The sequence below is a fragment of the Martes martes genome (genome assembly GCF_963455335.1).
Source record: "Martes martes genome assembly, chromosome: 3".
Lineage (NCBI taxonomy): Eukaryota > Metazoa > Chordata > Mammalia > Carnivora > Mustelidae > Martes > Martes martes.
The window spans coordinates 122,747,952-122,760,376 of NC_137890.1; positions in this window are offsets into that span (position 1 = coordinate 122,747,952).

The window sequence follows — 12,425 nt, forward strand, 5'->3', positions numbered from 1 at the left end:
GATATAGGTTGTTCTGTATTATTCCTTTTAAATGTTACTCTTTTAAAGAGCTAAAGACCTAAATTCTAATCCTAGCTCAGTTACAAAAGAGCTCTGAGGACTTAAGCAACTAAAATCTCTGACCCTCATGTTCCTTGCCTGTGAATAATGGCATAAATTATACCATCTCTAAAAGTGCTTCCAACTTTCACTGATCTCTACGGGGTTTTAGACACACAAGTGCATTCTTGATTTTCTCATTACTGCAGGCAGATAATATTACCAAAGACTTGGTATTTGGGGGCCAAATGATCTAGAAGCCAGCTAAATTTTAGGGTAAAGCTTTTAAAAAACTCCCTAGGAAGCATTAGGCAGATAAGAACTTTCTTTGGTGAGCCTAGTACACTCCTTGGTAGTCATTGAATGTTCTCTTTATTCACCAGAGATTAAAATTTATATGTAGCTGTCAGACTCCACATAGAGACAACTAAAAACCTGGTATACTAAAACACTGTCAGGCTCTTACTCAACCTCCAAAGTGTCAAGGTCTCAGTGTCAAGGTCCTTGAATGCTGAAATGCTGTTGGCAGTGTATAAACCATTTGAATGATAAAATAACTGAAAATATCATACATAGTACCTGATGAAAAATTATTGCTGAATTAGAAAAGAGGAAGTTAGCAGACTCCCCACTGAGCAAGGAGCCTGATGCAGGACTAGATCCCAGGACCTTGGGATCATGACCTGAGTTGAAGGCAGACACTTAACTGACTGAGCCACCCAGGGGTCTGGCAAATTAAAATATTTAATCGTCATTATATTGAAATGAAGTCAAATTATTTTTCTATTGTGATCTCTTTTGAAATAAGCTTTTATATATTCTACTACTCCCTTCTGAATAGTTCATATAAATTCATGTTTTCTCTAAAATTCTTAATTTTCTTCTAAATTGAACTTAAGCCCAGATATTTTTTAGTGCCCAACATATTCAAATATCATTTTCCTTGTTTTTAAATTAAAGGAAAAGATTGTGTGTTTAATAAAGAATACATATGAAAGGAAAATCTGATTTTGTGAAATATAAATTCTGGTTTTCCACGTGAAGATAATCCTGAAAGAGAAATTATCTGAGCCTTGTCTGAGGAACGACAACCCCTCCCCTTGTCCTAAACACACACACACACACACACACACACACACACACACACACACACACATATCCATTCCCAACCAGTGTGACCAAACCAAGGAAAATGAGAAGCAGGAACGTAGTTACACAGGTCACAGCCAAATAAGAAGAGTAAAAATAGTATCTTAAGCTTTCAGAACCACCAATTTTCTAAGTGAGCCAGAGGGCCCAGCAGCAGCTGTAGTTTCAAAGGGAAGTAGTAACTACACCTTTCTAATCAGCTACCCTGTGGTAGACCATCAGCTGCAGGAATCTTGGTTAGTATCCTGTTATGTACCAGATAAACAAGGGGAAGGATCACTGCTGGGCTTTACTTGGGCAATATGCATGCTGATATTCTTAATAAACAGAAGAAATAAATACATTCCTCTTATGCCCTTTAATGTAATAGAATCCTTTAAAATTTTTTTCAGCTTTTATGTACATTGACCAGTAACTGCATTTTGCTTGGATTTTGAGAAGAGCCTTCCATAAGGTATCTATGTACTTATTGAAGTTAGTGAAAAATAAGTCAACTGTGGTTGTCACGGTGTGTTCCTCCCAGGCAGAGCTCCTCAACCTTGGCACTATTAACACTGGAGGGAGGCTGTCCTGTGCCTCAGAGGATGTTTAGCAGCATTTCTGGCCTCCAGCCACTAGACACCATTAGCAGGCACCCCCCCCCCCCAAGATGTGACAATCAACAGTGTCTCCAGATATTGCCAAATATCCCCAGCATAAAATCATCTCTGGTTGGAAATCACTGTTATAAAGATTCAAGTTAGCATGGGCTTGGTGAGGATCAAACATGGGTGCTTTGTTCAACAAAATTTGGAAAATAAAATCCACCAATTGATGGACTTCATAAAAATGGTGTTTCATTATTTAACCTGATCCTTTATCAATTTTTTCTTAAATGGATTGTTACTATACTGGGTAGATTACTGAATGGTTTTAGTTGAAAAAATTTGTTATGTAGAGCTAACACTTCTGACATATCACCTCCCCATTTAATGATAATGATAATGCTTAACCAAATATATCAAATAGAAGCCCACAAAATTCTTCAGTCTGGAGTCTACATTCTCCTGGAATCTGATAGGAAAAAAGATGTAAAGGATGCCATTTTTTTGGCCAAGAGGCTAGATCTATTTTGCAATCAAAGGATTCTTGCTTCGTTCTAAGTATCATTGATATCAATTCTGTTGAAATCTGTGTCTATAGTGTACTCTCAAAGAATGTGGCTTTTAAAAAAATATTTATTTATTTATTTGAGAGAGAGAGAATTTGAGAGAGAGAATACAAGCATGGGGGAGGGGCAGAGGGAGAAGCAGACTCCCTACTGAGAAGGGAGCCCGATGCAGGACGCAGGACTGGATCCCAGGGCTCTGGAATCATGACCTGAGCCAAAGGCAGACACTTAACCAACTGAGCAATCCAGGCACCCAGGAATGTGGCTTTTTACTCTGGAAACCCTTAGTGATCCCCCAGAGAGCATGGAAATTTAGTAGCTTAAGAAAAACCTTCCCCTTCCTATCCAGTCCTTCTCTCCCCCTTACATTTGAGGAAAGTAGAATATAACAAGATGACTCTCTTCGTCAGATAAAGTCACCTTCATGGGTTTTGGCTTTTTTCTTCCTTTTGCTTTTTTTAGTTCAGTAAACTATTGGTGATTGCTAGATGTTAGGAAATGGTTAAGATTGTAGTAAAAGAAAATTGACGTTGTTTATGAATACTTCTAAATGTGAACACATTTTTTTTCAAGATTTTATTTATTTATCTGACAGAGAGAGAGAAATGACAAGTAGGCAGAGAGGCAGGCAGAGAGAAGGGAAAGCAGGCTCCCCGCTGGGCAGAGAGCCCCGATGCGGAGCTCAATCCCAGACCCGGGGATCATGACCTGAGCTGAAGGCAGAGGCTTAACCCACTGAGCCACCCAGGCGCCCCTGTGAACACATTTTAAATATTGCACGTGTGCCTTATATCAACAATCCCAAGTATCTTTTCTTTTTTTAGTACTAGACAAAATTCCAGCACTCTTAGAATGCGTCGGACCTGCCCACCTCTGGGAAAGAGATGATTCCACCCAGCAGTATCTGGAATACCGGCTTATCAGCTGTGACAAATGCACTATGCTAATGCGAGATGTTAGTAATAAGGGAAGTTGTATGTGTGGGAAAGGGATACATGGGAGCTCTCAAAACTTTCTGCTCAGTGTTTCTGTCAACCTAAAGATTCTCTAAAATATCAAGTCAATTAGTTTTTTTTTTTTTATGGCTCTAAAAAGAAAACCACTAATTTTCGAAGTGATAAAAATATGAAGTCTATCAAATTATGGTTCTTACCCATAAATGGAGTCGTTATTTTAAGCATCATTTAGATTTTTCAGTTGTGACCCTGTTTCTCAAAACTTTAGTAATAAAGAAATCTATTTTTTTTTTATTTGACAGAGAGAGAGAGATCACAAGTAAGCAGACAGGCAGGCAGCGAGAGAGGGGGAAGCAGGCTCCCTGCTGAGCAGAGAGCCCGATGCGGGGCTCGATCCCAGGACCCTGAGATCATGACCCGAGCCAAAGGCAGAGGCTTAACCCACTGAGCCATCCAGGCGCCCCCAAGAAATCTATTTTAAAGGAAAAATATATCGCAGGTCCCAAGAATTGTTCTACATTGCTTTTAATACCTTATTATTTCAGTTTGCGCAAATACTAAGCTAAATATAAGTCCTTTATGTTTACAAAACTAGGAAACAAAAACCTGCAAACCAAAGAGGAAACAAAAGCAATAAAATTATATCTATTAGCATTCGTTAATGTGACAGGTGATATGTTGCTGAAACTAATCACCACTTAAAATGTGAATATGGGTTGGGACACCCGCATTGGGCTCTCTGCTCGGCGGGGAGCCTGCTTCCCTCTCTCTCTGCCTGCCTCTCTGCCTACTTGTGATCTCTCTCTCTGTCAAATAAATAAATAAAATCTTTAAATGTGAATATGGGTTTTCTTATTTGAATTCAATTAGTTGATGTATAGTACGTCCTTGGTTTCAGATGCAGAGTTCAGTTACTTAGCAGTTGTACATATAACAAGCTACCAGCGGAGCCAGATCACCACTCAAAGGGCTGCTCCGTGAGGCTGCAGTTAGAAGGGTATGTTTTGAATTCATTATCATTAGGCTCCGACGGCCTGACGTGCTTCTCCTAACACGATGGTGGTTCGGTGGATGTGGGACTTTTAGAGTGTGCTGAGCCTGCCTGCTTTCAGATGGCGCTGGAAGGGACGAGAGCCAACTTTTGCCTTGGTAACTCCTTTTTCTGCACTCCATTTCTGAACAAGATGTTCGTGACTTGTTAAAATAGTCTTCTTTCCATTCTGCTCTTGCATTTCATTTCTCGAGTTCATACAGCTTTTTTCTCTTATTAGACATAGCAATAATCTTCATTGTAGAAAACTCAGAGTATATACAGATAAGCAAAAAATAAGAATATCAAATTAGCCTGTAGCCTATGCCCCCCAGAGACAAGTACTATTCATGTTATGTCATTTATTTTTCCAGGCTTTATGTTGTGAACACGCACGTGTACGCCATATATCACTATCTATAGATATAAAACATTAATGCCCCCCAGCCACAGGCTACCAGGAACATATCCACGGTTAAACATGCTGGGGCTTTGCTTGTTGCAACAAAGGGAACCATGGGGCACCTCTGTAACAGGGGGTTAGAAATAACTACGATCGGACTTCAGCTTTGCTTTAGGTGATGTTGGAGAATGTCTAGTGCATTGTTGTGGATTGGAGTTAGGGGTGAATCTGTGTTTCAGTATCTTAACTACATTTTATCTCTAGAGCAGGAGGACGGGATAGAGGTAAAAGCTATAAACTGGCCAGAAGTCACTCCCCTGAGCCAGGGGAGGGGGTGGCTGGGTCATTGCTGTGACTCGGACAATCTTCATGTGTGTGTTCAGACGACGCAATAGGGCAGTTTTGTCCCCGTCTCCATCCATCACGGCTCCCGAGTCGCCTCTTTTATGTTGCTGTTCCGTGAAGTTGTTTATGTTCGATAGAAAGACCCAAGACCCAGCTGTGAGTGCCTGCTGGTTTCTGGATGTCGGGCCTGCTTTTTATTTTCTCAAAGCTTAGAGGGTTTTCAAGCCCACATTAGGCCTTCTACTTGTTACTTTGCTAACCTCTACTGAGTGTAGATTCTGCAGGGTGAGTAAGACTGTTTCCCCCTCTGGGCCTCCGTAAGCATTCCCAGTCCACACCACAATCTACTACCACACATGCAGGTGGTAAGTGTTTCCTCACTCTATAAAGGTGAAAAGAATTTGCTAACGATAGACCTTTACTGCTAATGCTTTAGCTTTTTAAATAGGAGAGTATACGTTTAACACCTAGATGCCAAGTGAGGGCCAAAAACCGGGCTGTCTTTTGCTACCGAGATAATGTAATGGGCAGCTGGAAAGGCCCACCTGGTCCAGGCTGCTGCGCACTCATTTCCTTAAAGCAAGCTTCAGAGCTTCAGAGAAAGGCAGTCCTCAAAGAGTCCTCAATCATTTTCTCTGGTAGAGTTGTTCGTTTCTTCCAGAAATATTTCATTGAGCACTGTATAAGTGTGTGAGGGCTGCTCTAACAAAGTCCCACAGACTGGGGGGGCTTAAACAGCAGCAGTTTATTTTCTCACAGTCTTGGGGGCTATAAATTCAAGATCAAGTTGTCAGCTGGGTTGGTTTCATCTGAGGCTTCACTCCTTGGCTTGTATATCACCCTCTTCTTCCTGTGTCTTCACCTGGTCTTTCTCTGTGTATGTCTGTATCCTAATCTCTTCTTGTAAAGACAGCAGTCATATTGGATCAGGGCCCACCTTAATAACATCATCTTAACTGAATTACCTCTTTAAAGTCTCTATATCCAAATACAGTTACAGTCTGAGGTACTTGCAGTTAGGATTTCAGCATATGAACTGCAAAAGGGGGAGGGGGACACAATTCAGCTCATAAAAGCATTTCCTGCTTGTCAAGCATTGTTGTCAGCAATGCTGCACCTGACCATGAGCTGGGCAAAGTCACAATGGGGGGCCGGAACATCAGAAGTGGAGGAAAATGGATTGTTAGTATCTCAAGTGTAGAGTTCCCAAGAGTTGCTGAAGATTTAAATCAGAGAAGTAGTATGAAACTTGTATTGTGGAATGCTTATTTGGGTTTTGGTGTGGCATTTAGATTGGAGGTAGCCAAGGACAGTTAAGAACTAAATCCAATAGTACAAGTGAGAAATAAAGATCTGAGGGTGGCTGTGGGTAACAGAACCGCAAAGATTTGGGATATATTTAGGTGGCAGAATTAAAACCATTTATTAACCTCTCAGAAGCAGACATGAGGGAGAGGGAAGAACAACTCCCCACGCTCTAAGTTGGGTGATGGGATAGATTGTGACATTACTAACTCAGACAGAAAAATCAAGAAGAGGAACAGATTTATAACAAGTTCAATCTAGGTATTTTGAGTTTAGGATTCTCTTGGAGATACCAAGTAGACAGTGAAAAGTGAACCCAGAGTTCACGGGAATTGAGAGGTTCGGAGATATCATTTTGAAGTCATCAAGATGTAGTTGAAGCCTTGAAGGCAGATGAGCTAACACGAGGAAAGAGACAGGAAGAGGGATTGCTCAGGAATGAGCCAGGAATATGTGAAGAGGGTATCTCCAGAGGCCTTGGTCTCATGGGATTCAAGTTTAGAGAAAAGTCTTAGAAGAGGAATTGTAAAAGTTAGTAGGTGTCGGTGGTGCACTGACGGAATGCAGGAAAATCTAAGTGTTGTTCATAAATAAAATGTTTTATTAAAGAATCTGAAACCAAAGGAATATACACAGTCTAAGGCATAGTTCAAGTTCTGTGCTGTGAACTCACTGACTTTTCCATCATTTAATATAGTTTTCTTTTAGTAAATTTTATTTTGAATTTCTCTAGTATATCATATATTATTATGCATTATAAAATATACTCTATTTTTATTTTTTTAAGATTTTATTTATTTTATTTATTTATTTATTTATTTGACAGACAGAGATCACAAGTAGGCAGGGAGGCAGGCAGAGAGAGAGGAGGAAGAGGGGCTCGATCCCAGGACCCTGAGATCATGACCTGAGCTGGAGGCACAGGCTTTAACCCACTAAGCCCCCTAGGCGCCCCTACACTCTTTTTAAAGGACCCATTTCAACCTACTGGGGATGCATCAAGAGTTAGTAACAAGTGACAACCAAAAATGCTGCAAAAAAGTGAAAAAAAAAAAAGCTCCTTGGGTTTATAGACATGAAAGACATTGGAAAATTTAATGTGAGTGGCATGAGGGGAATGAGGAGAAAAGCTAAATGAAGGAATGAAATGAGTAGGAAATGAAGCAATAGATGTGACAAAAAGCTCAGCTATAATTTTTTTAAAGATTTTATTTATTTATTTGACAGAGAAAGAGAGAGAGAGAGCACAAGCAGGGGTAGAGGCAGAGGGGAGAGGGAGAAGCAGACTCACCGTTGAGCAAGGAGCCCAATGTGGAACTTGATCCCAGGACCCTGGGACCATGACCTGAGCTAAATAAAGGCAGATACTTAACTGATGGAGCCACCCAAGTGCCCCTCAGCTATAAATAAAATGAGAAAATGTATATGGTGTGGCAGCGATGGTGGCTGATATATAATAGGGACAGACCTTCAATTAATGTAGATTGCTATCATAGTTGGAGTGGTTATTGGAAGAAAAGAGATGGCATGGCACCCAGAGGGCAATGCTGACCCATGAGAAAGTTGTATCTTTTATTATTTTTGGCTTTTAGGATAAGACCATGATATATTTAAGAGGTAAGGGGCAGATGCTTCAGAAAGGGGAGGTTAAATGTATAAATGGAATAGTGTAAATCTGGGCAGGGACAAGAGAAGAATGATCCAGAATATTGGTCTAACCTCAAAGAGGAATAGACCCATTTCCTGTGAGACTAGAGGAAAAAAGGTAAGTGTACATATAGTTATAGAATGCATGTTTAGGTTTTGCCCACGTAAATGTGATTATAGGAGATGTAGCTTCAATGAGACTGTTAATGTGAGGAGGAAAGCAACTCTCCAGGGAAGAGATCTGGAGAGGACAAAATGCAAAACGTAGTTGGAGTGGGAGAGAGGTGAATGTCATCCAAGACCGGCAGGACAGGAACTGTATGGCTAAGGTGTAGAAAAAGCCATGCAAATCACACCTCTCAACAGCTTCCAAATTGAGCATTTACATGCTTACTATGAAAAGGCAAAGGCTAATTATTACATTATATATTGAAAACAGATGTAAAATACAAAATAAAATGAAAACTTTAATAAAATAAATGTTTACAGCAACATGGAGTTTCCAGAGGGCCTGGGGAAGGTAAGGTCATGCTCAAGAGAGGCAGATATAGCACCTACAGCAAAGGTTTTTCCAGAAGGCTCATTTTCTGCCCTGTCTTACTTATGATGGTGATAGTCATAACTGCTTTTTGTCAGTGTTTGAATTTTTTTTTTCTCTTTATAAAAGTAATACATACACCCAAATAACATAACTAACACTTCAGTATATTAGGCCTCTTTCCAGTCATCCTTCCCCTGTATGATTACAGTTTCCCTTGTTTGGATTCGGGTTCAGCCTTTAGTCATTTTCAGCCACAGAAGAGCCATCTAAGGTGGTGTCTTTCATGGAGAAAATCTTTTGTTATCTGTTTCTCAGTAGCCAGATTTTTATAAGTTTTAATTTTTTAAATTTCATAACTGGTTTTAGATACATTACCCTAATACCTATTCTCTTTAAATTAAAATAATGTATGCTTATGGCAAAAAATCAAATGCTTCAGGCAGGTATAAGGTAAAAATTAAAAAGTTTGCACCCTTGCCTTGAGACACATAGGCCCAAATCTCTTTAAAAAAAAAATCGCTCTTTATTTTTCTGTGATTCCAGAAGTTTAGCATGAATTTTCATTAAAGATATATGTAATGATCATCTTCTGTCTAGTACAGGACTGTACCAAGAGTCGGGGATTTAAAGGCTAACTAAACAGATTTTGTTGCTTAAGACATTGACAGAATTTATAGCCCAATGGGAGAATCAGACAATAATCAAGAAAATAGCAGAACAAACAAACAACGACAAACAAGTAAGATGACTGTGACTGATTGCTATGATCTGGAACGATGCGCATTGTATATCATTCTGCAACTTGGTTTTCACCTACTGTCATGGTCATCTTTCTGGGGTAATATGGTGGCCTAACTCATCTTTAACTGGTGGATTGTGGTCATACCATGGTTATACCACAAATCATTCAGTCATTCCCTGTTGGCTGACATTTAAATTATTTCCAAAATTTTCCCACTTCAAACAGTGCTAGAAAAACATTTTTATACTTATACCTCTGTGTTTTGAGGCACTCAGCCCTTCACTGACATATACATGCAAATATTCCATCAATCTTTGGAATCTGACTGGGGTGGATTGTGCCATACAAAATTATTTACCTGGTGCAGTGGTTAGTCTTTTCCTTAAGGCATCTGAGTTTCTAGGGTTGCTTCAGATAATCTCTCCAACCTGTGAGGTCCCACAGATATTTTCCTATAAACTGTTACTGTATTTTATTGTGTTCTTTTTACTTTTAGATATTTAATCCATTTGAGATTTATTTTACATGGTGTGAGGTGCTTTCTTCTAAATAAATATCCAGTAATGTCAGCACCATTATGAACAAAACCATCATAGATTAATTCCTCAGATTTGCTTAGATCTATTTCTGGTCACTCTACTTAATAATTTACTTTTATATTACTCTGTCAATATCTTGCAGTTTGGTTTCTGAAGTTTTATAGGATGTTGTAATTTCTGGTAAGGCAAGTTCCCTTCTACCATTATTCTTGTTTTTCAAGAGTTACAAAATGGTCTATTATTATCGGTATAAATACTCCCCACTGGAAGACATACAAGTTATTTTCAGTGAATATTTTCTATTACAAATCCCTAGGACAAGCATTTTTTTTTATCATGTAATATAATGGTATGTAACACAAGTAGAGAACTAAAGCCACACATTAATGTGTCTCTCATCCGCTATAGGCTCCCTTAGTAGCAAGTGACACTCTGGTACACAGCCTGTATTATATTCATGATTCGAATTCACTTTTCCCCCAAATTAAGAGCAGTTAACTTGACTCGGCAGGTTCTAACACTGACCCATGACATGGCTTCATTTTCAAAGCCAAGCTGTGTCACGGACTCCTGAAAAACATATAGCAAGTGCCTTTAGCCATCTGATGAAGCAGCGGGGTCTGACCCTGGGAAAGATGCATTTGCATTGCATGTTGACCTTCCCGATGGTGTCTGCTTGCCTCCCACACACATTTACAAAGAGGAGCTCCACTCGACGTCTCTAAAAACCATTCTAAATTCATATTCTGCACTCCAAGACCATAATTATCAAACTGGAAGTGGATTTATTTACAGAAGTATAAATTACTTGATAAGTGTAAAGTAGTGATTGTTGATGCCAGTGAGAAAATATGGAAACCTTTACATCACAACAGGGAATGTGATCTTTGTTAAACACCCCTAAAAGATAACTTTAATCACTTGTCTGTCAACCACACACAACACCAAGATCCTAGCCAGAGTCCTCTTGGCTTCCAGTCTCAATTCCTATCAGAGGAACACCTGAGAGAGCTGAGAGTTACCCAAGTTCTTTGGCATGTTAGAAATTCTACCCTGGAATCAGGGGCTGGAATCCCACTCCCATTCTTATTTTTTAAAACCTGGAATATATTTCCTTAGTCCCTCATCCAGCTGCATTTCGTGAATTGTATTTTAGTGGTATGCCCTGGACTTTGTTCTAAAAGCTTTCACCAAAAATATCAATATATAATTTAGTTGATTACAGCTGCTCTAAATATATTGTTAAACACTTACGTTCTATATATCACTCAGTGTCCCCTCTTGGAAAGTTGCACATGGCTTATCTTTAAAATTCAGTATCAGAAAAATTGCACTTCCTCAAGAAATTGGTATGCTTCCTTCTCTACATTGAGAATTATGCTTTTGTTTTTAATTAACTTCCAGGAAATTCCCCTTCCTACCTGATGATCACCTACAGAAAATATAGTGGCATCTTAGTTTGTGAATTTATGTTGTTCTCTGACATGGTTTTAGTTTTCTACTTCGCTCCTCTTTGCTCTGAAAGGTATTCTTTATTTCCATTTCTCTTTTATCTATTTTATGCGGTTTTGCCACAATACTTCAATTCTTTTGAAATGAAAACACCGGCCCAAGTTACCCTCTCCACGAGAAGTCCTGCTTTTGTCACACCCTGCACTGCCCTCCTCCGTCGCTGTGTTTCTGAGCACTTCAGTGTCTCTAGCAACCACTTTGACCCTTTCCTTTCATTGTGTCTCCTTGCATTGTTACACAGCTCTCTTGTCTTTCCAACTAATACCTAAGTGAAAGACACTACATTTACTGTATCCCCCATAGCTCTTGGTATACGGAAGACCTTGAAAATACTTGAGAAGGAAAGGAGGGAGGGAAAGAAGAAAGGAGGAAGGGAGAGGGAAAAGAATGGAAATCCAAACTTAATGTTAAAAATATGAGCTGCCTGGAGGGAAAAAGTGATAAGGAAGAAGACTGTTGGGAATTGAGACAATTATCTAGCAATGAAGAAAAATGCTTCAGTTGGTTTACCTTAAGAAGGAGAGAAGTTTTCATTATTGTCTCTGTACAAGGTCAGGCCATAGTCAGGGTAGGAAACACATACAACCCAATAGCATAACTGTGGAGGGTTTAGTGAAGGCCTATCACAATGTGTGGGCAGGTTTATGGACACTAACAGGGATGGCAAAGAGCTTTGGGAATAGCAACAGTACAAAGCCCTAGTTAGAAACTTAGGAAAGGAGAAGTCACTGGAACCCAAAGAAAGTACCTGTAGGAAAGGGGAAAGGGGTCCCTGATGGGAGAATGAATGGCCATGGCATGGTATTTGCCATGGCAAATGAAGGTCATGGCCAAACTACAGCCAGTTGAGGAGAGATCCTAGGGAATTAATATCCTAAACTCCCTCCTGCCAGCGTTTCCTGTTGGCTGCTATCATCCCAGTGCCTTCTAGAAGCCAGAGGCAAGGGAGGACTCCTCTAGGTCGCAGCCTCTTAGGGGCGCAGGATAGATGAATAGGGGTAAGTAGAAGGGCAACCAGAGAATATCCGGCACTATATTCTATATTTGTAATTAAGGGTGGAAATGGA